The sequence below is a fragment of the Erithacus rubecula genome, assembly GCF_903797595.1.
Source record: "Erithacus rubecula genome assembly, chromosome: 17".
Classification (NCBI taxonomy): domain Eukaryota; kingdom Metazoa; phylum Chordata; class Aves; order Passeriformes; family Muscicapidae; genus Erithacus; species Erithacus rubecula.
Genome location: NC_136669.1, coordinates 2,445,550 through 2,472,963, shown reverse-complemented (window position 1 = coordinate 2,472,963; position 27,414 = coordinate 2,445,550). Strand labels below are relative to the sequence as shown.

General features: G+C 37.2%; 1 long non-coding RNA gene across 1 annotated transcript; it reads right to left on the bottom strand.

The window, feature by feature from the left end:
• Positions 1 to 1,719: 1,719 nt before the first annotated feature.
• LOC306809371 lies at positions 1,720 to 23,057 on the bottom strand. The gene is made up of 4 exons (XR_013776219.1): positions 22,880 to 23,057; positions 15,315 to 15,428; positions 14,406 to 14,597; positions 1,720 to 2,506 (listed from the first exon to the last, which is right to left on the bottom strand). It is a non-coding gene; the product is annotated as an uncharacterized lncRNA (long non-coding RNA).
• Between the last annotated feature and the right edge of the window lie 4,357 nt (positions 23,058 to 27,414).

Here is a 27,414-nt window from a genome sequence, read left to right as displayed (position 1 = left end):
CTCCCTAAAGAAATCCAGCTAAGGAGGCAGATTCATGACATCAGATACTTCTTGCTCTCAAAAATCAGACTTGCAAGTGGAGAAATTTAAATTTTTGAAAAAAAGAAAAGGAATATATGTCATTGATGGTGGACCAGATCCTTTTATCAGCTACACTTGTATCAGGGTGAGAAATTCTCCTTTGTCATCAGCTTCATATCAGTTCTGAAGAAGCTCAAAGTGAAACTAAGACTAATACACAGAATTCCATTATAAAAATATATCTGTCTTTGCCTGAAACATTACTGTGATTCCACACCATTTGCAGAATTTTGCTGGTTGAATTTAACTGCACATAGTATCTCTTGACATAAAAAAAGCATTTGGATTTTCTGCTTTGGACTTCAGTAAACACAGCTCCACTGACTTTTCCATCAATCAGTTCACTCACTTTGCTCTCTAAAATGAATGGGTGGTTTTATTTGGCTTGGTTTGGTCTGCAGAGCTAAGTAATCAGTTTCTTATACCCCTGTGAATAAAATTGAAGTTCTCTCTTGTCAACAAGAAGGTGATTAGGGTTTTGAGCATAGAGATTAGCTTATTCCAGCAGGAATCTGTTCCCAGTAATGGTTGCACAGTCTGCACTTACAACACTTGATAGGTGTTCATCTCATCTGCTGCCAGGTACTGGGGCCAAACACAGAGCAGACACTTTCTTATTATTTCAAACCTTGAGTATATATTAGCAATCTCATTACTATCTACTCAGTGGCACTGGGACAGGCTATTAGTCTGTGCAAAAGCTGCCTGTGTGAGAGACAATCTGGCAGCTTTCTTTCAAAAGTATTTAATGAAATTTAATTGCTCAATTGCCAAACATGGCTGACCCCCAGGGGTCAGGAAGGATCCTGGCTCTGTCCTTGTGTGCTTCCAGTTCTATCCCAGTTCCTTGGAGAGTTCCTCAGTACTTATCTTTCAGCAAACTTACTTTGATAGCTTTCAAACCTATCAAGCACATATTTAATAAAAGTATTTTTCAGAATATCTGAGTGGGGGTGGACAAAAGAAAATGTGTATGAAAACTCTCCCTGATGGCTCCTTTCTGTCACAGCCTGAAGAACACATACAATTAAAACTCCACATGGAGCTTCAGAGAGGTAATGACTGAGACTCATCAGACTGTATTAGAAGTACCCAGAGGGTGAAGCAAATCCAAAGAGGAAAAGTACAACAAAAAAAATTTGGGAATGAACATAAAACAGTCAATTAACATCAGATTTTGAATGGTCAAATGCTAGGAATTCAGAGAGGCAGCAAGTAACAGTTGCCTGGAGAAGTAGTCAAAATGTAGAGAGGTACTATCGTGGAGAACTGGGAGATGACTCAACCACATTTCTTTACTATTTGTTTTTCATTCTCTCACTGCAGGAAATATGATAAAAACTATGACATCCAAATCACTGACAAAAAAAAGAATATCCATATAGCAGGAGCCAAAAGAAAGTGTGTTGCACAGAGGAGGATATTTCCTTAGCCTGACCAATTTTCTCTGTTTGGTCTGTGCAGGATAGTCTGCTACATGCCCTGTACAATCACTATATGACTAAACAAATTCTGCCTTAACATTCTCATTTTCCAGCTAAATTCCCACTATTAGAACCTTCACTTGTATATTGTACTGACATAAATCAAGATCTCCAGCTTTTACTTTCCAGTTCCAAATACACCTGAGATCCTCCTAGCATTTAAAAGCTGTTTTATCCACTGTACACATATTAGCATATTATGAAAGAAATAATTAGCATATCAAATGCTAGAGATCAATTAGCTGCCAAAGCACCAGTCTAGACACAAGCTCCTGACACTTGTAATGAAATCAAAGCCAAGCTGGCCAAATGTGCTGCTCCACCAGCAGGGCTCCTCAGAGCAGCAGCAGCCAGGGCTCATTCATTACCCTCTGCACCAACAGTGCAGGAGCTGATTATCATCTGCTCCCACTTACTGCAGTTGTTGAGCCAAACCCTCAATCAGCTCACAGATTTGTTTCTTGTCTGTCTATTGACTGTGTGGTTTCATTCCACTATTTCCACTGGGTTCCAGTAATTCCTGCACTTACTCTTGAGGTCTCTTCAGACACAGCTCAGGACTTGTCTGCTCTTCAGCCTTCCCCATGCTGGAAATCAGAAAACTGCTGTGGAGAACCAGGGACACACTCCTGGTGCACAATAGAGTTCAGCTCCAAAAGTTCTGCTGTGTCAAGACACTTTGAAGTTTTGAAGGATTCTGAAGAGGATTTAACTCATGATGATGAAACAGGGCCAGAACACTGCACTGCACAAAGTAGAGATCAAATACATTTGCCCTCAAAAGGAGCATAAGAAATTGTGAGCTTCAATGCCTTGGCAAGCTGAGAATGAACAGCCTGAGGCAATACATGTCCAGAGAGCAGCAAATACAGCAAAACAGCAGCTAAGTACCTCATTCTGCAGTCTAAGTATGACCAATTCCTCATGAGATTTTCCCATACCTAAAAAAGAGAGAGGGAATTTCTTTTAAAGGAAATGTGATCAAATCTCTGCTCTAAATTCACTGTACAGTTCCATATCAAATGCCTTCTGACAGCTAAGATTCTCCATTCATCATTGAAGCTTTGCCCTCTTTGAAAAACTTCTTGCACTTTTGTCCTAATCACACTTCCCATGATATAGACAGCTCAAATACTCATTTACTTCCATGGGATAATAATCTTTAACACACCATTATCAAATTTCTATCTGCAGATACTGTTTAATGCAGAGTCATATTATATGATCATGCATTCAGGAAAGGAAAGAGACTGACTGGAATTTCATCCATGTTAAAGCAGAGACAATTCAGGAAAGAAATTGTAGACAGTGGTTCAGCAATAGATTTACTCACATAAAAAAAAAAAAAAAAGAAAACCATGCAAAAGCTAATGACTGATATGGCTTGGTTTCTTTGTGGCTCCCAAAAAATATTCTCCAACACAGCACATTTCTCTTACACCTTTTCATTTCATCTAAAGAATAAACACCATTTCAGCAGAGAAGCCTATCACTGGTTTTATATGCTTTGCTTTGAACTCTATCTCAACAGGATGCTGACAGACAATAAAATCTATTTTCTAGTCCTCAATGGAAGTTACTTCTGAAAAGAGGAATCATATAAATTTACTACTTTGGGAAAATGGTTCTGTTTTCACTGAATTATTACTATAATTATTATAATTATAATTCAGGTAGAATAAATTCACAAACATTATCCTAGTAAGGAAACACATACATATATTCATAGTTCTGACATTTTAAACAAAGTCATGTATTACTTGTCAAGTACTGAGAAACTCCTAAACATCTGCACTGAGCTTGTACAAAATACTGCAAATTGCTAAGGCTTCCCTGAATATTCATTTCATTTGTTTGTGTTTAATTTGCAGCATATGATGTTTTATGCTGGTAATTATATAAAAATCAACTTACAAACACAGATAAAGGCCTTCACAGAGCCTAGCAGAGAGCACAGTACTGTGTAGCAATGTAATCCATTTAAAAGCAGAAGAAAAAATACTGGCATCATTTCAAAAACGTAAAGCACTCAGTACAGCTGGAAGAAGCATTTATTATTTATACTCTGGAGGCTTTTCATTCACATTTACCAACATGTTTACCATTTGGAATGAAGATAAATTAGCAAGGCAACAGCCAAAGACAATTTTTTTTTCCCCAATAAATTTCAAATCTAGCAACATTCAGGTGAACCATTCACATCCTTCCTCCCAAGTGACTGGCAGAGATGTGAGGGGCTCAGTAAGATGTGCTGGGATCAAAGTGGTAGATGCTATGTCACACATAGTTTCTGGATTTGGATACATATTTGAGTTAGTGCTAGAAATACATTTAAGCTTTCCAAGGCAGGTTGGTGTCATGAATAATGGATTGCATCCTACAACAGAGAACCCACCACAGAGGCTTTTATAGCTATCCATTTAACTGCTAGTCCAACATACAGAGCATGAATTTTTCACACAAAAACCTGTCTGTGGTTTTTGGGCTGTGGGTACACACACAGTCATGTGCCCTGACTGTTCAGGGCATCATCATCATCCTAAGCCAACAGTATAAAAAGTTAAACTTGCATGAAACTACACAGTCATTTTCAAATCTGCCTGCATAATTTGTGTTGTTTTTATCAGTCACAGCAGTAAAATACCTGCACAGCAATTATGGATGGACTCAGATTCACAAGAAAATACATTTCAAGTCACTGTTGAGCACCACTCCTCTCTGCCAGTGGAGAAAGCTGCTGAAAGCACTTGTCATCTCAACTAGGCAGCCTTCACTTATTTCACACTATAAAAATGCAAATTGTCCTGTGATCCTTAAGACAACAGTGGAATACTTCTATAAAAGAAGGTTATACTATTTGGAACAATTTCTCTACATATATCAGTAGATACACAGTTGCCTCCCAACCAGTGATGAGCCTCTTCTTCCCTGGCACTCCACTTTTGCCATTAAAGCTCCTTGATTGCTGAGAGCTTCTCTTCAGTGCATGTCTCCAATTTCCCCACTCTGAGCACACCTAAAATCTGGATTGCTGAGGGGTTTATTCTCAGGGCATGCTCAAGACATCCTGCAGCCAGAGGAACACAGAGGTGCTAAGGGTTTCTTTCCAAGATGGGGGTGCTTATGTTGATGTGTGTATTTGAATAACAGCCTGGAGATCAGAAAACTCTTCCCAGTACTGGGAGACCCAGATTCTGTTTCCTCATTATCCTGGAAGGCTGCAAACCTCATCTCCCACCATCCCAGGGAAGCCACCAGCCTGTGCCTGGCCTGCAGGGCAGGCTCACAGATAAAGGACACAGGGCTCACAGAGAAAGCAAACATAATACTATTACTCATACAAATTATGAAATAGAAATCTAAAACTATTTTACCATTGGCTATTTAGCATGCATAAACTATATGCCAGTTGGTATCAGCTGAAGGAAAAAAGCAACTGTTTCACAGCTAATAACACTGCCAGAGCAAAACTTGGTCCCAGATTCAGCTGATACTATGGGATCAAATTCCTGTCAATAGAATCTCATGGTGTGGAAGTTTCTAACTTGACAGCCATCTGCCTCCACAAAACCAAATTGCATACATGAAACATGCTGAGTGGGTATGAGACAGTATCTGTTTACTGATTACTGTTGAATAAATTTTAAAAGGAGTAATTGCACTGTCATTTTCTAGCTTTGATGTACTTCAGAAAAAAAAAAAATTTAAACCTTCAGGCAGGGGAAAAAAAGAGCACTTAATAAGGTATGGTTTCCCCAATTTGATAAACACAATCCCAAAGCATCTCTTCAAAAAGTCAGAGCCTGTGCTTTACAGATAACTGTGTTTTTGGAAAAATACCAAATTATACTTAGCTGGAAAGCAAATCTACACTGGGCATCTGGGACTAACTTAGGGGAAAAAGAGGAAAAAAATAAAAAAGGAAAGATGCATTAATAAAGAGAGAAGGCTCCATGTCTGGCTTAATTTGTGCTCAGAAACAATTACCCCTTTTACCTCTCCATCACACACAAACAGTGGATGAAAAATTCTTCCTCCAAATATAATATATTTCTATACTATACAATATGGACTCAGAAGTTATTTGGAGCTCACACTGAGCCAGGACACAGGTTTTCTCTGCAGGAAGCAGTGAGCTAGAGAAGAACTGCAGCTGGAGGGGACAAGCTGGCAGCCCCAGACTGCTCTGCCACATTTGACAGCTCTCAGCACTTCTGGGGGCCAGGGGAACCTGCAGTGCTCTCACTGGGGCCAGAGTTTTCTAAAATATGATCAGTGGAGGGAAGCACCCAGGTTAGAAGACTACAGACAAGTTAAAGTAATGCTTAAAACTGGAAATAACTGCATAAAAACAGGACAAGAAGCCAGAACACTGGCTTCTGTAAATAATGTTAAAAATGAGATTGGAGCTTAACAAAGCTGAAACAGTAAACAACAAATAAGAATCAATTTAAACTCCCCAATCTGATTTAAGTAATACTACAGCAAGTCCTTTATTCTTCATTATGCAAACTTCTTTCCATTGATCTGACAAATCTGATTAAATGTTTCTAAGCACTCCCCAAGATGAAATTGAGGTCATTCACAAGATTATTTTCTACTATTTAAATTACTATTGCTTTAAAATAATTCAAAGCAAAATAGTGTGGTTATGAACAAGGATATGTATTCTCTAATGTTAAATCAAAATATTAATGATAGATGCTGATCATAGGTTTTCAATAATCCAATTTTAATATATCTCTGCAAAAAACACCATGCTTCCAAACTTTGTAAAAATTGCTATGATACAAAAGCAAAAGGAAGAATCTTTTCAATATTGGGCGTTGAGCAAAGCAGTGAAAAGTATCCCTAAAACCTGCAACCCCTCTATGGTACTCCTGACACTACTGCAAGTTACAACAAATCTTTTCAGCAGAAAAGGTGAGGAGCAGAGGCCACAGCTCAGCTGCTGAGGGTGCTGCTGCTGCCACAATGGCACCTGGGTCTTGGAGAATATCTCACACTGAAGGAAAGGAGTTGGTTTTCCTGCCCAAGGATTTTTTTTACTCATCTGTAGGAAATAAGAGGTGTCTGTGCCTCTGTTGTTTCACATTTCAGCTTCAACCACTGTTGACAATCCAGAGGCACAAGTGTTTAGTGCCAGGTTTCTTCCCCTTCTTCTCCTCCAGATTTTAATTTGCTAATGGAAAAGCACCCTGACTATTAAGATTATGGCAACACAAACCTCCAAGGTGAGTATTAAAAATCTGTAAATCTATTAATATCAAATCTATTCCCAAGGGAAAGCAGCTCTGAGACCCTAATTGAATGGGTGTGCTTTGCTGCATGTCAGGTTGTTATGCCACAAGCTTCTTATGGCTCCTCCAAGGGAGCAACAAGTTCTGAGTCCTAAAGCAATCCTCCACCAATAAACCTTCCTGAGTCAAACTTACTGATGTCAAAACTAATTCAATTCTCTTTACTCCAGCAGAATGCCAAAAGGAGACAGAATCTTAGACAGATGTCTCAAGATACTCTTTTTTCATGTTTATTCAATTTCAGAAAATTATATACTTCCCCTAAAACAAATTGTTCTGTCAATATTTCAAAAGAGTAAATAGTGTGAGTCATACTGCTCTGAGTCATCCACCTGGATATTGATTTCAGGGAAAATCATACAATATCTGATTAAAGATTATTAATTACTCTTAGAGGATTAATTTTTTTTTATAGTACTCAACAGCTTTTGGGAGAACATAAGTCTTGTCAGATCAAATACTCCCACTAACAGAGTGGCAGAAATTGTTAACAACATATTTCTGAGCATGTTTTAAGCTTTGAACTCAATACTACACAAGTTGCTGATTCTAAGAGACAGGAATACCCAGAAGCTACAGGACAACATCAAACTGGAAAATCCTTCCTTGATATTCCACTTCTTTGTAAGTCATCATCAATTACTTAGGGTGAAAAGCTACCTGGAGACTGATCCTCAGCCCATGACATGATGTATTCTTTTAACAATTAAAATTTTTAACAATTACTATAAAATTTTCTGGGTAAACTGAACTCACAGGGTTCCTCTAAACAGCAAAATACAAGGTGTGTGATGTCAAAATTAAATATTGTCATCTCTGACTGAGGGACCTAAAGAATTGTCCACAGTAACTATTTCAATATGAGCTACCAATTCACAAATTGAACCAATAACTGAAATTTATTACCTGTGGTTTGCAGAGAAGTATATTAGATGGTCATTATTCTAAATGTTACTGCTTGTAAAATCTATAAGTAACAAGTGCTGCAGAAATCATTTGTGTTGAGCTTCCCCATGTAATCTTATCATAAATTATATCAATCATAATGCTGCTGGCTGCCTATATTGACAGATCTGTAAATTGGAGTTCGTTCTTTGATGTTTCTGCAATTCTAACTTTGATACCTGAAGCATCAGAAAAAAAAAAATCTATATTAGACAACTATGGACTTGTCAAATTTCTCACACTTGATTTAAAACAAAGCCTCAATGGGTTTGATCAATTATGTTCTATACTGATCCTGGACACAATTATTAACAACATCACTAGCATTTATATAAATAAACTTTCACCATGTCCCAAGTAAAATTAAAAACCTGCAATAATTGAAACTTAGAGAAGCCAATCCAATGTCAGCTTGCTGCACTTTATTTTATGGCTTCCCAGAGCTCATACATCACTTCTTTGTAAACACTCTGCTGGCCTTGATGCAGTGCAGTTTCTCACAGTAGAAAAACAAAAGCATTTTTAATTATCACAATGAGAGGCATAAGTAAGCAAAAACAATGCAATCCATTAAACCTTTGCTAATTGATTTTTACACAGTCTTTTTTAACCCAGTAAACACAACCTAAAAGCTAAGTAAAACTATTATTATTACTCAATTTTAAGTTTACCAAAGAAGAAAATGCTGCAGAATTTGTATCAAATTAAAGAAAGTCTGTGCAGCTATTTTCTGGCACTTTTATGGCATAAATAGAAAGAAACATGGATTAAAAGACCAAGCTTTGTAATTTGCAATCTTAAAACAGAGATGGATTGAAGAATTAGGGAGGAAAAAAGCACATTCAAATCTTGAATATTGTTGTTTGGAAGCATCTTTATGGTAATGTTTCTTATTATGGTAGATATTTGAAACAAAATGAGTCTGTTCTTTTTCCTGGAAGCAGGATACAACATGAAGTAAAAATGTTTAAAAAGCAGATCAGAGTACTCTCAGTTTCCATTTCAGGAAAAAGATAAAGTAATTTGTTCGCCTCTGATGGCATCTCCACTTTTTCTAATTCTATTAACTGAGCTCTGCCAGAAATTATATACTCATAAACTCACTTATGAGGTGCAAACATTTGTCTTCACAATCATTCAGCAAACACAGCACATCAGGTACCTTCAAAGCATTTCTTTTCCCTGTAACTGGATTATAATGGCTCATTTTGTTAAAAACTGATTCCTAAAATAGTGGCATTATCATTGTCATATGCCAAAGATGGCACAGGACACACAGTGAGGCTCAGTGCACTCTGCAGAGCTTGGAAACATGAAAAATAATTGAGTAATTCTTTCTTGGACAGACCCAAATGTGTTTCCCAACTGCTGGAATCACTGAAGTTTTGCAGCATGTTTTACACACCCACCTCTGCTGAAGGATATTTAAGAAGCACTTCTGTAATAAGTTCTAAAAATAAATAGCATGAAGTCTGAGTTTATGGCAAAAGACTTTAAGGAAAGGGTACAACAGTGCATATCACATTGTACAAACAAGAAATGTTTAAATCCCATTGAATTCCAGAGAATGCTGAAGCATTTATTTCATTTGAGTAGTTTAAATGAACACATAAAAGGCATGTAAAAAGCATATAGGGGGTGTCCTTAAATGGTTTCCTGGCAAAGAAAATTATCTTCAACTCCAAAATAAAACTTAAATTCCAGATTAGGTTTAGTTATAGATTGAATGTGAAAGTTTAGCCTCACAGAGAAACCATTTACCATCTCAAAAAAAAAAAAAAAATTGATGCAATCCAATTGCTAAGCATTAAAACAAAATCAGACAGTAAGCAATCTGAAGTTTCAAAAGACAAAATGTTTGCAGGAACCATTTGTCTGAGGAAGCCTCATGCAATGAGAAGCCATGTTCTGAAGCTGATAAATAAGAAGAGGATGAGGTATTACTGGAACAAGTGTGCTGAACATGAACTCCTAGCAGCAGAATCAGGGAACAGCATCCTGTGACACACATCTTTGCCAAACCCCCTGGGAGCTCAGGCAGCTTTGCACCCTGACCCTTATGCTCACTGGGAAAACTGAAACACAGAAAATGAGGTGAAATGCCTAAACACTCAAGATGACCAGGACTAGAAGGCAACCCTTTAATCCTACTGCCTTCCAACATTCTTACAAAGCAGAAACAAAGGGTTCTAAGAGGCTTCTGATGTTCAGCCTCTCTGCACAGAGGTCACCAACACAATAACTTTTATTTTTAGAAGCATGAACACCTGATAATACAAAGTATCTCACCAAATTCTTGTATTTTAATACATGCTGGGAACCAGTGCTACCATTGATACAAACAAGCTATTTCCTTTTTATATATTAATTTTTATTCTTGTATTTCCCCTTTGTCATTATCACAAGGTACCATATTGTAAAAAAAGGATCAATTCCTAAACTAAAAGCACTACCATAAAATAAAATAAAAAGTCCTGGTAACCGAATAAAAACTGAGTTTTAAAAGTCTACACTAAAATTATTAAGAAACAATTTTATTCCTAAAAACAATGACCCTAAGATTTAATTTTTTTAATCCAAAATCCTGTATATATGTTACAGTCAGTTGATTATTTTGGTTGATGATGAAACTGCAACCTGTGAAAATACTAATTGCATTACCTAAAAAAGGGGGAAAGAGGGGAGCAGAAGAAAAAACTGTGTGGCATTAATCTTATGCAGAGAGTCTAAATTATACATTTTATTATCCTGCAGAGATTTATACTGCCATTATCTCTTACACCCACATAAGACAAAGCAAGTGTAAATCTGTCTTTCTCCGTGCAGGGAATTTCTTAATGCTGTATTAGAGAGATCATTATTCTATCCCACATCTCATAACATTGTTTTTTTTAACAATCAGAAGTACTCTGAGTTAATATGAAGACAGATGTTTTGACTGAGAGCAACTCTGGATGTGTGCTGAAACTAAAAATTAAAACCCCATATGAATAAATATTGAAATGTACATTAATCCTTATTCTAAGGGTGATCTAAGGAAGAGGCTTGGCCAGGATTATCTCTAAATATTTGCAGCAGCCAAAGGAATCACATTTCTGTACAACTTTCATGGGTTAATTTAGACAAATTGCAAAGCACCCAATTCCTTCTTCTGTTAATTGTACATAGGGTAGAGCTATCCCAACTGTGCCAATTCACACTCTTATAAACAACAGAAGTACAGGCTGAGTGCATCTAAATTGAGACACAGTTTTTAACAATACAAATGGTATGAGAAAAAAAAAATTGCAAATATGTCAAATTTGTATTTGATACATTTTCCTATATCATTTCCCCAATAAGACACACATCATCCATTCAGCTGTGATGGAATTCTGACTGAAAAGATATTTGCATATGGTAACTACTTGCCCAAACTCTTAACTAATTTCAGCTGGCATGATGTTCCCTGGAGGGCAAGGTGGTGTCTGGGTTAGATACAGTCAAGAATTGTAGATCATTATAAACTAAATTCATGCTGTGAGTTAGGGTTTCAACAGTTTAACCATTCAATGTTTAACCATTGAAAAATACTATGAAGAACTCCTAAAAATTCTTAATTGGTATTCCTAGAACCATATAATCACAGGATGGTTTGGGTAGAACAGGTATTAGAGATCATGTAGTTCCAAGCCATGAGGAGGGACCTTCCACTCAAAGGACACTTTTAGTTGTAAAACATTTGTAAAGTTTGCAAATTGCAGAGGAGCACAGATATATTTTATGGAGCTGGTCTGTCACATGGCTACACTGGCCATTTTTTAAATGATCATTGCTGGGTTTGGCAGGAACTGATATTGCCATGCAAGGCAGAGTTTTAATGAATTGCAAACCCGTGTAGCTGAAGCAGCAGGAACCCTGGAGAATACTCTCATCCTGATGCTTGGGAAGGTTTGCATACAAAACTCCTCAAATGGAATCTAAAACTGGCTCCACGAGCAAAAATAAGTCAGACTGAATTGTTCACTGAGGCTGAGATTCACCATGTACAGCTGGGACAAGAGGGGACACAGTCCCTCCTCACCCACACCATCTCAGACTGGTACAGCCAAGGGCATTTTGGGGCTGCTCTGCATCACACCAACCTTTCTTCCACTTTACCTGTGCCCAGCAAAAATCAAACCAAGTGCTGCTCAGTAACTCTGCAAGCAAGCAATGCCTTGTTCTGGTTCTGTCAGCCCAGGATATTCTTGCTCACAGAAATCCCAAAGCACTTGGCCAGCCCAGCTCCCAACTTGCAGTGATCCAGCAAAGTGGCTCAAAGCAGCAAGAGAGCAAAAACTATAGAAATGCCTCTTGGTATTTTGCATGTATTGAAGCAGATACTGATTCCTGGTTCTGGTTCCTGTAAATTCAGAAGAGCTTTGCTGAGAACAGGGATGCAGGTCAGGGAACTTGATTTTGCTTCTCTGCTTGATATTAAGCACAGCTGGTTTTTAAGTAAACAAATAAAATAGCATCACTGTGCAAAAAACTTCATCTACTATAAAATCAGTGTCGCTGTTCTGAAGACAACTGAGTTACAAAAATTTACATCAGCTGCAGATTTCCTCCCATATGTGATGAAGAGTGTTCTGTTTCCTCCCTTGGGCCTCAGCTCAGGCTCTGTATGAATACAAACAGAGTTTTTCCCTAAATGAGTACCAACACATTTTCTCCTGAGTCATACATCCTTAGCTTCTACACATTGCACATTGCCAATATGACTAAAACACCTTTAAAAAGTATTTAAATGTTTTCTGCAATAAAAACCATCAATGACATGGTTCTTTTATACAGTTAGAAAACTTGCCCTGTTTCATTGTCGTTTATTGCACCAGAATGTTAAAAATGAAATTTGCTGTAGAGAACAGGTCTCAGGATAATGTACAGCACTGGGTAAAATGGAAAGGAAATCTCAAGGCAGAGCAACCAGAAGCCCTGAAAAGGCCACACAAAATGATGTGGTATGACAGATTGATCCAGGAATTACAAGGAACAGGATACCCACAAAATTATGAAAAAAATTATGAATCTGTATGCATGTAACTAACTGTAATCTTGGAATCAAAGTTATTCTTACATCAGTTTTATGGATTTGAACTTACATGTAAATACCTGGATTTCAGAAATAAAAACAGAGTGAGATGCCCTCAACTAACAAGCAGGACCCACTACATCAGAGGCCTGGCACTGAAAATCTGTTTTTCAAAGACTGCAAAGGTCACATCTGAATGTCAGTAAAAATAATGTTATCATGTTTTCATAGAAAAATGTAGCATTCATATTTTTAAAGTATATGCAATACTTAATTTGCCATTTTCAAGGAGAAGTATACATTTTAACAAATCCAGATACTCAGTGTATATTATTGCATTGTCTTATGAAAAAAAAAACAAACAAAAAACCTCCTAAGCAGACAAAGGCACCTATTCAATTTCAGATAATGGTCACACAGTCTGTCTTGAAAAGTGTTATTGACTTCTGAAGTCAAGCATGCACAAGTTAGAAAGCAGCAGAATTAGATCTGTTGGTGTTTATTCAATTTAGCAAATCCTTGTGTATATTGTGGAACCCTGGGCTCTTACCTTGTCTATCACATGATCTCTAATTTTAGGGCACCAGTCATTCCTCATGTTAGATTTGCTGCAGTTACACGAAGGGTATCCTTTTAATACAGAAAATGTTTTATTCTTAAAGGCTTATTTCTGCTGCACAGAAACCAGTACTGAAATGTCAGTCAAATCCTGTGGGATGATGATTAGTCATATTAAATCCTGCTTGAAATTCTGCAGATCTTTGTGGCTTACTAATAGTGCTTACAACAGCAGAGGGGCTGGTGGAGAGGGACAAGCTCCCCTCATTCCCAGGGACTGCTCAGGTCTCACAGTGACAAACCCACAGAGCCTCAGCAGACTGAAACCTGCTCAAATTAAAGAGCTCCACCAGATAGGTGAAAACCTTTTCTCTGAAGATTTTCAGCAATGTGTCCATCAGAAAGCTCAGATATAAATTCAGGCTTTGCTAATGTCAGAGGAAGAGCAGTGTGGTCACCAGTCTTAGCCTGGGGAAACTAAGATTTGTATGATAGCACTTCCAGGAATTGGCCAAAGAGAGTAGGATTCACACAAATAAACTGAACATTTTCATGTATAGTCACAAAATAAAAGAAAAATAAACCCCTTTTCCCTTTTTTTCTTCCTTTTTTAATAACTTGTATATGAATAAGGACTTCACTTAATGTAAATCTAACACCATTCCTCTAATGTTGCATTTGATGCAATTTCTATAAAAAAGAAATTTGTTTCATGTAAACAGATTATAAGATATATTGCAGCAGGATGATCTCTCTCTTTATAAACAGAATATTAGGAATTGTAATTGTAGAAAATTGCCTTTGTTTTTGTACACAAAAATACAAAATAACCCAATTTCAAAGGAAGAAAGTTGGAATTATAGTGGCACCAACTATTATTAAACTATTGGAAAAAATCAGGGTTGTGATTACCAGTGTAATGCTGCTAGAAACAAATAATAAAAGTAGAAATTCCTAGCAGAGGTTTCTCAGAATACTTACCACATTCTACTTGGAAGCTGTAGTGGAGATGTTTGTTTTCCTGGGAAACAGGAACCATTGCAAGGAAAGGAGTAAAGCACTTGAACAGAGAACTGGCCCAGACCTCTGAACTGATTGGTTTTCCCTCCAGCATCTTGCTTTCCAGAAGACCTTGAAAAAATTTTTCTTTTCTCTCTGTTTCAATCTTCTCACCTGCAGACAGGTACAATAACCCCCTATAAAGCCTTTTAAAAACCCACAGACAGAAAGCATTGTTAGAATTATCCTTTCCCAGCACTAAGCATTCACAATGCAATGGAGTCTGCAAGACCTAAGCAATCTTTTAATGTCTTTAATTCCCATTTAAGTTTCTTAATGCATTCCAGGGCTATAATCATGTGCTGTTTTGAAAGATATATGACCACAATTCATGTTGCTTTAATGATTAAGGAACACTAATATGGTTCTGTGAAACCACATGCAGCATAACTCAGCCTCCCCTGGTATGCCTGGGCCCTATATTGGATTGCAAAGTAAGCAATAAAACCCTATAAACAGCTGAAGCAGAATGGCAGTTATCAAATAAAGCATCTACACAAATATTTAGATTCTATACCACAACAGCATCTTATTTTACTTCATCCACCATGCAATGATCAAAAATACATCATTTTAACTAGCAAGCAATACATTCTGCTGAAATTACCAGAATATACCCATAGATTTGAAAGTCTACATTAAAATTGCAAATTGTAGGGGGGGGAAAAAAGTGCAGAACATAATTTTCAGATGTGGATTTTTAAATAGAATAAACAAATATTGGAGATGGAGATCACAGTACTGCCACTGGACTGAAATCTCCAGGCAGGCAGATTCAGAAGGGAATGACTGACTGCTAAGGAGTGGCTGTAGAAACAGCTCTGCTCTCACCTGTGTAACCTGTGCCCAGGAAACCCAGCTGGGATCCTCTTGAGTTGTTCATACTGTGGGAGTTGAGCATGTGAGGACCATTATATAATATCCACTGCCATTTCCACAGTGTTTCTGATGATAAAAACCTATTTTTGTCCATGTATGCATAAACATTTTATTTTTGTTTGAAAACAACTTCTACAACATCATTCAAAAGGCATCTATCCTTAATATTGGTATCTCTTCCCTCCTCTATTATGAAAACAAAATGGATGCAGGAAGTAATACTCTCTAAAATACACAAGATTGTGAAATAATTCTGTAAGATGTCTTACACTGCACTGAAAATTCCTTTAAAAACTCATACATGAATAAGATATAAAAATTTATTTTAATCTGCTCGAGTTTTTTAAGCATTCAGTAGGCTATAGCAACACAATCTTTTATGCAGTTATACATCTGCTGAGAGGGATAAAAACTGAAAATAAAAATATTATCCCTTTTATCAGCACAGGTAGGTAAATATATTCCACTCCTTAACGATTTGGCAGCTATTACAAAGTCATTATCAACTTGTGAGATTAGGAGATAGAACAAAAAAAGCAGATTACTGCTCAACACTCAATTTTCAGTGCTTTGTTTCAATACATATGTGATGGCATTTTCTGTTTTAAAACCAGAGTTGTACTCTCATTACTCCTGAAGCAATAAACTCATTCTGAAGACTTGGTGAATTTTGAGTCAGCTTTGAGCCACTGCAGGTGCTTCATTCCTTCTACATTTATCCAAACCTACACAGTCTAGACCATCATTTCAGTTGCATGATTATAAATTCAAATGCTGCAAAAAGTCTCTTCATGGCAAGGCAGACACAGAAAACTTCACACTTGCTGCAATTGCTTAGCACCCAGGAAATCAGGTTAGCAATTCAGAACCAAAAAGAACACTAGTTTTTATAGAAGTAGGGAGGAGATAAGGTCAGAAACATTCTGTGGGGATTTGGAAGAGATTATGGGATCATTTGCTTAGGTGAACTGACATATTAAGCATCTTATATCAGGACTATTTCTGCTGTGCTCTTTTTTGCTTCAGAATCCAAATAGAGATGCTGCTTTCAATTTGTAAATTCAAGGCAGAAAGCTTCAGACTGCTTTTGACACAGAACCATCACACTTGAGCACTCTAACCCATATTTCTTAATTTTCTGCTCCCAAGGGCATTTTTCCCCCAGAATTTTGTATGAAATGAATTTGGACTGGAGGTCAACGTCAGGAGAGCTGATGGCAGTTAAGTCATCTTGTTGCACTTGTTAAAAATAGGGTTGAAGGATACCTGTTCTCACAACTATCAGTTGTCATCTTCACATAATTCACTAACAATTTTCACAATGTGAAGATGCTTACAGAATCGAGCAATGCTTCATTTTTGGTAAGTACAGAATCCAGGGAGACCTTAATTTCTTTTTTAAAAGAAGGAAAAATCTAAAAAGCACTAAAAGGCAATTTTATTCCCTTTTAAAAGTGCTTTCAAATGGAGTGTTAACAGCTGATTTATTTTATTCCTCCTACATTCGTCTGTTTGTCTTCATCATCTCACTCTCAGGAAAAGCTGTTTTAATTGTGGGCTGTTATTTTTTTTTAGACTGACTTGCATTGTCACATCCAGTTCCTCTGTAAATCACCCCATAAGGCTCTGCACCTTTCCTGAGTTTTGCTTTTCCTACAGTTATCTGTAAAGTCTGCACCAGAACAATGATTCCACTCATTTCAGCTGCTGTGCCATATGCCAGTGATAGGGTTCCAAAACACTTTTTAAGCTTTGCATTTTAGATAAATACTCTCACACATGTTTATTCACAGCAGCAGCAGCTTCAAGAATCTGTGTTGTGTTGGCACCTGGAAGGATCCAGCCTCAGACAGAAGTGCCAGTGGCACACAAGCATTTCCTACTTACTTGACGTGGAATTTGCTGTCACTTCTACCACCCATCAGCAGGTGAGATCAGCAGTTTTAAAACATTCATTTCCAAATGCCCTCTCACCTTCTCCTGTATGTGATTGCCTTCATGAGGGAGTATTTTTGGCCTTCCACTAGGCAAAAAAAAAAAAAAAAATAAAACTCCAAAGCAGAATTCAGGAGAGCCTTTTTGCCTGGAAATAGAAGCAATTAAGTTGGATGGTGAAGCCCACAGCAGCCACTCAGTTATGAGAATGTTTTTTTCAGTGAAACACTAAAAGCAAGTTAAAGAAGAATAGTCTTATTTTTGTAGGTTTTACAAGTACAGTGGCATGGCTATGAAGATCATGCTTAAAATGCAGCTTTTATTATTTCACTTGATTCAGGTCTGCCTTTCAAATCAGACAATGCTGTCTATGTGGCCTTTTATCCAAATATGTCAATAACTTTACCACCTCTAAGCCTTAAAAAAGCTGTTTTCTAATTGGGGTGGAAGACAGTGTCAAGAATTAAGAGTTTGGATTCACTTTCTTGCTGTAACAGAAGTTATATGACTTCTCTTTCCCTTTGTTTCCAGACTGTGAAAAGCAAGAAATTTCTGCACTCACTGCATGGTACTGTATTGTAAGGCTTTATTAATTCAGGCCTTGTTTTCTCATTCCTTATAGCATCATTTCTACCACTGGTTCCATTAATTCCAGTAAAAATTCTCAGGAGGATAGCTATTGCTCTTTCAGCAGGACAGAGAAAACTTTTCATTAAGAAACAGCTTCCCTTTCCCACCTGCTTTCAATGATTTTTTCTAATTAAAAATACATCAACTCCTTGAGAGCAACAGAAATAAAACTACTTTCTCTATAAGTTGTATTTTTTACCTGCCCTTCTTAAAAAGACTCACCTTACAAATAAACTAGTTGGAGCCCTGGCAGCAGAAACAGGAATTTTCCATCCTGCACTGTACTTACAAACATATACAAGTCCCCTTGCTTTTTGCTTAGCCTGAGGCTTCCAGTATGTAGAAACCTGCTGTCTAAAATGAAACTTATACATTTAATAAGAATTCAAGGCTGTCTGAAGAGAATAGGCTCTTTTATTAACTACATAAGTCTGAAACTCAGTTAGACACTGTTCAGAGTTCTGTAAATATAAGTCTATATTTCACCATGGACATGTTCAGTGACTTAAAAGCAATATAAACAAGGTAATTCCTGAAGGAGCATGGCATCCTTTTCTCAGTGCAGTCATATCCATCCCTGTTACTGGCTACTTTACTTTACTATACTTTATTTCTTACAGTGTTCTGGAGGAGGTTTTTGTGCTGGGTTTTATGAGGAAAAAACTTGCAAAGAATAAGCAGCATGTGAATAACCAAGATATTGCCCGTGTTTTTATGCAATATAAAAAAATTTGAAAACTGTATGAACAATGTTGGTACAACAGAGTGTTTTAGGAATAGAACTACATTTCTGTGCTACCTAAAAAAAATCAAACTAAGAGAGTGCAAAGGGAAAGAAATCCCTTTCCTGCCTACACAGTATTATAAAGTCTCTAAAGCGGGATATCATGCATGTCTTGTATAGCAGCTCTAGCTTCATTAAAAAAAAACAAAACAAAAAACAAACTTCTTAAGCCTAATGTTTAACTGTTGCTATATGCAAATACTTTTTAGGTGCAAAAGTTCAACTATGCTTATCTCTAAAAACTAGATTTTCCTAAGAAACTCAGAAAAACACGCTTTCTTTTCTAGACACTGAAGTGACACAGAAAAGCTCTGAATCCGTCTGAAAAAAAAAAAACAGAAAAGCATTTCCTTGACCCACAGCCAGCCTGTGAGTGTGGAGGATCAGTGATGGAAGCAGCACATTGCCAAGGTGAAGGTGCAGCCACTGGGACCAGCTCTGGTCCTTCTGCACCTCCCTGGGGCTCCTTCCTCCCTGCACAGCCAGAGCAGCACCCAGGGCAGGGCTGTGGCCACCAGCTCTGGCACTGGTTTAATCTGCAGAAAAGCTGAACTGGTTTGAACAGCCCCAGAATTAATCCCATAGAGTCTAAAGGCAAAAAGGAGCCAATGTGAGCTCTGTGCAGCAAATAGAAAGGGCATCAAGAGGCACCACACAAGAGATTCACAGTGTTGAAGGACAAGGAGTAAAAATTACAAGAACAGATGTTTCCTACTGGATATGTGCAAGTAACTGCAAAGCCCAGACTGCCCTAAAGAGTGATATCAAAGGATTCAATTAAAGATAGAAAGGATTTATTGCTTCCACAGTTTTACAACAGAGCTGTCGAAGACAAAGTGTAAGGACTGAAACTGTAAAACATTTTAATGCTTCAGAAAACAGATAGTGAGGAAACGGGTTTTTTCCCCAGATAGTATTAAAGCATGTAACACTGAGCAGTCTAAATTAATCCTCTGAGCTGCAAAGCAAGTTGGGCTTGGAGTATTTGGGAGTCAATGACAGATTTAGCTGTAATGGTGAAATAAAGTACAAAAGCAAAGGGTTTCATCAAAATTATGTGAAAAAGCAACCAATGTCATCAAAATCTTGCTTTAAAAACTGTTCTAAGTTTTTTCAAATCTCCAGAGACAACCAAAAATAGAGACTGAAATTACTCACTATAAGGCTGTGGAACCATAACCAAAATTAACTGCAGTGACTAAGCATACTTCTCTTGCCAGTAATGAAAAAAAAAAAAAAAAAAAGAGACATCCTTTATCCATGATAATTTGACAGTAGTTGTTATTATTAACACAGAAATAAAGTGATCAATGCCCTCTCTCTAAAACACAGAACTTTTCATATTAACAGGTGACAAGGTGAACAGTCTTACTGGAGCTCAATTATAAACCAGTTCTGATAGGAAATACTTCACACTGAAAAAGAACTACAAGGACAACACAAAGACTGCTGCAAAGTTACAAAGAGCATAAATTCTCTTCAAGACTTCTACACAATAGGGAGGAATTGATAAAACAATGGAGAAAGTGTCAGCAAAAATGCAACGTGCATTCAGCTCTTCTATAGATTAGCAGAGATTTCAGAAAAGACTTGTGGTCAAATCTGAATTATTTAGTCATAAGTGGTCTTACTGCAGATTGCAATAAACAGTTTTCATCAGAATTTTCATTACTCAAACACACAGGTTTCAGTCTTGCAAGTGACATCCTGCTCTTACCATCTGCACCAGATTTTCTACTCCCTTTAGGAAAACAGCAGAATTAAGGCTGAAAAATGCTGATTTTCATCAAATTTCCCAGTCTAGGTTTCAGTTTAGGGCTGCTATTTTTAAACATTCAGAGATATTAATTCAGCCACCATTTCCTTATGGAAAGTGAAAAATGATACTCACAGGATTACCATTCACTTATAAGGGTACACCCTGCTCATGGAATTTGACACTTTGGATCTTGCACATCTTGATGGAAATAACCTCCCAAGCTTGGTTAGCTCCAACACAACTCAAAAATTTGGTCTTCAGCAAAACTTTGAAAATACAAGAACCTTCTTCTTTTTGGGGAAAAAAAAAGAAACGTGCATTACTATCTAAACCTTTAGTTTTAAATCTACAAGCCAGATACTAGAGCCACCCACTGTAAATGGGATTTGTGTTTTACCAAGCCACTGGAACCTGGAACAACCTCATGCACCTGGAACACTTTATAGAAGCACTATAATCAATGATAAAAAATCAAGAAGTACAACAAAAGAGCCCATACCATTTTATAATATCTATGCCTTTATTGCATTTTTACTATAATCTTTACTTACATAATCAAAGTAAGTGTTTTTCAAATATTCCAATGTAATATTAAGCAATTTTCTTAAGGACTGATTTAAAACTGCATGCACTAAAGTGATTTATACTTTAATTCCCATGCACTTACCTAAATTGAATTTAATCTGACATTTTATTACCAAGTTCTATAATATTCTCCTAGAGCTCTTAGTAGTCTTTTCTAAATTTGCCAAATTTATATCAATTTATGGTATTACCAAGTATTGACACCCTGCTTTTCCCCATTACTCTAGGCAGATAATATAAAAATATATCAATTAGTGTACAAAGCCTCAAATAACCCCAGTATTTGACTTCTTTCCAGTCCTTCCAGTCCTTCCCAGTCACAGGATTTGTTCTTTAGGTTCCCCTACCAAACATGAACAAGCATGACTGCCCTGAATTTCCCCTTACCTTAGTTGCTCCAATTTTCCTTAACAACTTTGAATGAGTTACTGATCCTTTCAAAGTGCCATCTCCTAAATCCTGCTGCTTTCCTTCCAACAAAAATTAGAAAAAACAGCTGCATACACTCTTCCAAAATGTTGGCCTTTGATAATCTTGGTGGGCCACTTCCAACTCAGGATATTCAATGATTCTATGAAATATTTTTCATGGGTAGCAAGATATTTCTGACCACAAGACCTGCTACCCCAAATTGAGGCCCTGGAAAGTTTTAAGATCAGGATTCTAGACAGGAGAACCTACACTACAGCTAAATTTACTCACCCTAGAATAATTTTTGTACTATTATGTTATATTCCTGAAGAACTGAAATGCATTAACTGCCATTTTCTAATACCATCCAAATAAATATTTTATCTGGACTTCATACCATTCAATGACTAGGGTTCCTCAAAGCCAGTGGCAGCTGTGGCACTTGGCACATTCAGATGTGATTGGTAAACAAAGGCTGAAATTGCATTTATTTGCCTCCTCTTCTCTCTTGAAAATACTCAAGGTCAATGGCAACACTGGGGATTATTGTAAAGAAGACAGCTACCTGTGGAGAAACATTCCCCTTGGAGATCTTAAAAGTTCATACCAAAAAAAAAAAAAAAAAAAAAAAAAGAACATTATTTGAATATAAATTGAAAAATATATTTCAGTTAAGTTAATCAGACTTAAATCTCCATAGGAAACTTGCAAGACTCTTCTCAATTTAAACACTTCCCAACAATTTGCAGCTTCATTTTGCCAACTTTTCCCCAAATCACACTCCCCTGAATTTACACAACTGAGAATGCTATTCAACAACAGCTGAACAAAGTCTGTGAAGAAGAGGTTTAATATGCTGATGAGAAATAGTGCAGGAAAAAGCAGCAGCAGCAGCTCCTAAAAAAAAAAAAAATCCTCCTTTTTATTCAGATGAAAGATACCTTAGCAATGCATCTCTACTTTCTGCACTTTAGATCAACACTGGCAGATCAATTTTCTTCTTACACTTGCACATCTATGACCAGAAATGTTAATTAGCTTTTGGATTCTCTGGCCCCTCATTAGCATCAAAGTGAGAAAAATATCAGGGAGGGGGACAGGCAGAAGGATGCAAAAGCTACTTGAAAGATGAACTAAACTCCAGTTTCTTGTATTTGGTGCAGAAATGCTGTAAAGTTGGGCTGTAAAACTGCCATGACACAGATTCTATTCTAAACCCTCTGTTACTTGGTGACCAGGTAAAGTGGAAGTGTGAATCAACAATAGCAGAACTTAATCTATTTTTCATTTTGCACTCTGAGCCAAACCATAAAAATGTGAGATGTTGGAGTGGGTGCCCAGGTATTGATGACAATGGATGGGTGAGTTCCCAGCAAACAATACACAGAAACAGAATACACTGAATTTTCTTACCAGGACCCAAAGAAAAGTTGATTCCAAAGGATGAGATTTGCATTTAGATACAATTTCAGTTCCTGGAATTAGCCAGGGCTGAGTTGAACTCTTGGTGGTGAATGAATGCAGAGAATGAAGGGGCACCATCCAAACACACACACACACTCTGCTGGAATCATTCTTCCTCCTCTTCATGTGCCTCTCCTGCACTGGCAGTGTTCAATTTCCTGCACAATACACAGACATTTATATAACAGCTGTATCAAGGGAAAAGGATACAGCAGGAATCACAGAGATGGATGAATACTAGGATCTGACCCTTAAAGTGGATTTTGTGTTCAGAGCTGGCTGATTTTCATACAACCAGAATACACAAACACACATTTATATGGATTGCAAAAAAAAAAAAAAAAAAAAAAAAAAAAGGTGAATTTCAGCTGTATTTTCACTATGAATTTGTTGGGCTAAAATGCTTGTTTCCATGGTGAAACAAGACAAAATGGCAAAAATTTAGGAAAAAAAAAATTAAAATCTAAGACTGAGAGTTCTATTATGAGGCAAAACTGCATCTAAAGAAAACATTTGTTGTAAATAAGATAAAAATTTGCAAAATATTACAGATTTTTCTTCTCTTTTAAACAATATAGACAAACTCACACATTATGTTTTGAAATCTAAGCAACTTTAGGACTAAAAATATAATTTCTTTTTTTTTACCATGTTCAATGTCAATGGATTAGGCTTTCTAACACCCAAAGCAAATAAGAAAATAAAAGGCAATCAGAAACAGAATTGTGTTGAAGAACACAACAACAAAGCAACCTTGATAAAATTGGAATCAACTGGTAATTAATATTCCATTTAATGGGGATGAAAGCTGTGGCACTCTAAGAGGATACTGCACTTATTACATTAAGCTATATATAACTGCATCAAATGGAATATTTAAGCATTTTAACTTGAGCATTTTATGCGTTAGTAATTCACTTAATTATTTCCTCCAGAGAATGAGTGGTATAATATCATGATGATGCATGGGGAGTTATAGGAATAAATCTTCAGGCATCAGGATAGGATCAGATACCCCAGAGCCTCAGTTAAATCAATAAAAGCAGGAGGAAGTGGTGGGAAGAATGCTGCTTCTGGCTTATTTCACTGCTCTGTCTACACCAATCATGCTGAAGACCTCACTGCCTTAACTTAATGAAAATGTAACTCATGCTTTCACACTTTCATAAAAGTAAAAAGCTACCTGTATTACATCCTCATTTAAAATGTCTCTGCTAGACCTCTTGCTTTGTGAAAATCGTGTTCTAATGAACTTGAGCTGTTTAGGTCACATTATATTTCTACATGGTCACAGCAGTCTCAGAAAACAGGTGAGAATGAATCAGTAGAAAGACTGAGAGGGCATAAACAAGAAACTTCACTAACAATTCCCTGAAGATAAATAAATGAATGTGTCACTATTCTCCAACACATAACCTCACTAACTCAACTAAACCAGCCTCTGCCTGAAATATTTTCTGCACTGTAGCCTGTTTTTATAGCTCTGAATTTGATATGGGAAATATTACATCAATAATCAATGACTGCAGAGAGAAATTGAGATGGGAAAGTGTCATAAAATGAGCAAGAAAAGCATGGAGAAAAGGAACATTATGTTAGATATCTGAAAATGGGAAACAGGACTTCTGTTCCTTTGTGTGTATGTGCTTTGTTTTACACAGTATTTTCTTTTTACTGCATTGGCAAATAGTACTCATAGTTGGGGCAGGAAATATTGAGAATCAAAGAAATAGAATAAGAGACCGACATAAAATTGGCAATGAAAAAGGTCTGAATTTGATTTGTAGCTGCTGTTACAGGTGGGTGGCAGCCAGGGAGTTCCATCTTCAGGTCCCAAACTGCACCAACAGCTGTAGTGAAACCCAGATCACACTGAGTCAGAGCAGCACCAACATCAAACAGAATTCAAGCTGCAGCACTGCCCTGGTTCATATGCTGCTATCCACTTTCTTGGTGGACTGTTGACAGATGAGACTAACTCAGAAGCAAAAACCAAGTTTCAACTCGTGTTTTGCTCAGAAATTTCAACTGATTTGGCACTGGAGAGAAGTTGAGGTGGAGCTGCTGTGGTGGTTGTCTGTTACCAAGGGATTCCTCCTGTGTAAGTGGGATTCCTACCTAGCCACTCTCTGTCTTTTCAACTACCTTGTGCAGCTGAAAAAGGGATGTGGCTTTGGCCCATATTGTCTAGAAATCAAGAACTAAGAAAATATAGGACACTTCTACATTCACTCATTAATATTACCCTAAGGGCACAAACTGTCAGCTGCACTTAGCAAGATGAATATTTCTGAATATTTTGGGAAAAGCATCCAGCTGCTAGCTGGTGAATCACCACAACAAAATGCTCATTCCTCTAAAGAGTTATCCATCGATGTAAGTCATGCATGGGTTTCAATTCCCAGTTACACAGCCCACTTGACTTGGTCACTTTGATGTCATTCCTGACTCAGTGCTACATAATTGCCACAGCTCTCTTGAAGTCATGGAAAGTTCCCCACAATAAAAGAAAAGAAAAAGAAATTTACTGCCTTTCTGCCTTACCCCCAACCTTGCCTGCAGTTATTGAAGTAACTGATTTCATTTTTGCTGCTCATGAAAGTGTTCAAGATCTCCTGTTCATTTGCTACAACCCTGCCCATCTTTCACCTTTCCATTTCTCATGAGTGCAGATTTTGGTCCATGACTGTCAAGGATGTTTTTACTCTTTTTGTAGGCATTATTGCAATATGAATACAGAGTCACTCATAACAGACCCAAGATTTCAGCCTTCCCCTCAGCAGTGTTGGTAATGCTGTTATTGTGACACTGTCACAACTCTAATCTCACCTGTATAATTTGCAAATCCTTTTTTGCCTGAAGTGCCACTCATGGGTGTAAACAGACCTAAACTGTTTACACTGCCCACAGCTCTCACAGATTGCTCAAAGACCACAAGCTTATATAAAAAAAGTTTGGGAAAAAGGTTCTAGACATTCTCCCTTTTTACATTTCTCCTATGGTGCTGGAGTACTACTTGTATTGACACCTTCATCAGCTGAGTTAATTCTACATACCATCTCAGCCCTTAGCAATTTCCAAAAAAAAAATCAGCATAACAGGGTGATACTTAAAGTGCTATTTGAAGAGTTAGCCATGGAATTAAGAATTAAAATGCACTAGAGGGACAGGACTTCTTAAAGAAAGACCTATCCCAGCTCCTCACAGTGGGATTTCGAAGGATTCAGAAATTGTAGAAGAGAGATGAACCATCTGTTCTGTCAGCTGGGGGAGGAAGGGGACTTAGGATACTGATCCAGAATAAACTCACAGCACAATATTACATCTTTCCTGGATATTCCAAAAAAGGAGACAATCATAATTATCTTTTTCTCTAATTCATTACTATGTATGGTAGTACTTTTAGTTCAACCTTGAGTCTTGGTCTCTAAATATTAGATACAGAACACCCAAAAGCAAAACCAGTTAATTCTAATAACTTTTCACATTCAAAATATAAAACCAGTGCCAAATCCCTGATCTTCTGAAAATTTCAGAGCTGAACTGATACCTGAATTTTGCATCTTAGACCCTCCTCTCTATTGCAAAGGAGGGGGGAAAAGAGATACAACAAGCTCCTGGTATTTTAGGAGTCAAAAAAGGAAGAAGCATTAGTAAATTGTTTCACAAATCCTATCAGTGTAAGAGTTTTCTGAGTAAATGCTTTCTCTCATAAAAGCTCACATTACTTGAAGCTTAACAAAAAAATCAAGAGTACAAAAAAGAAAGTTGGGCTTTTCTAAATTAAATCAAAAGCTCCCATCAATCCTAAATCAACCAAAATTTTGCCCTAAATTTAAGACAAATACATGAATCTCATGGTCAAAAGAAAGTCCACTACACCCCTTTTCTCCCAGTTTGGAGCAGCAGTAACATACAGGCTCTCTACACAAAGAAGAGCTTCAAAATTTAACATATTTAGAACACATTTAGAAACCCTGAAATTAATTAAATTCTTGAACTAATTCAGTGAATTCTAGGGTGGACCAGCAGTAATATGCACCATAGAAGCAACTTGATTTATGCCCTGTATCCAGCAACTGGATTCTCTGGTTCCAGAACAGTTAGTTTCAAAATATCCCAAGGAACAGCTGAAACTATAGCCCTTATGTGAAAAGGACAAAAGAAACAGTAAAATGCTTTTTCCTCAGAAGCCAAACAACTGAGCAGCTGTGATGTCTGTATTGAATCACAACCCAAACAACTCCTACCTAGTAAATTAATTATCTGTAATTCTAGCAATTCACTAGCTCTACAACCTGGAAGGGTTGTGTCCTAGAATTCTATGGAAAGTCAGTGCTGTTATCAGAAATGCCTTCTCCTCCCATGTCAGGTCAGGATGACAAATAATCTCCTTAGGTCACTCCCAGTGCTCTCCATCACCTACATCACCTGCTGCTCCACATGAGGGACCCCTTTGCTGCCACCTTTCAACAGAAAGTGGA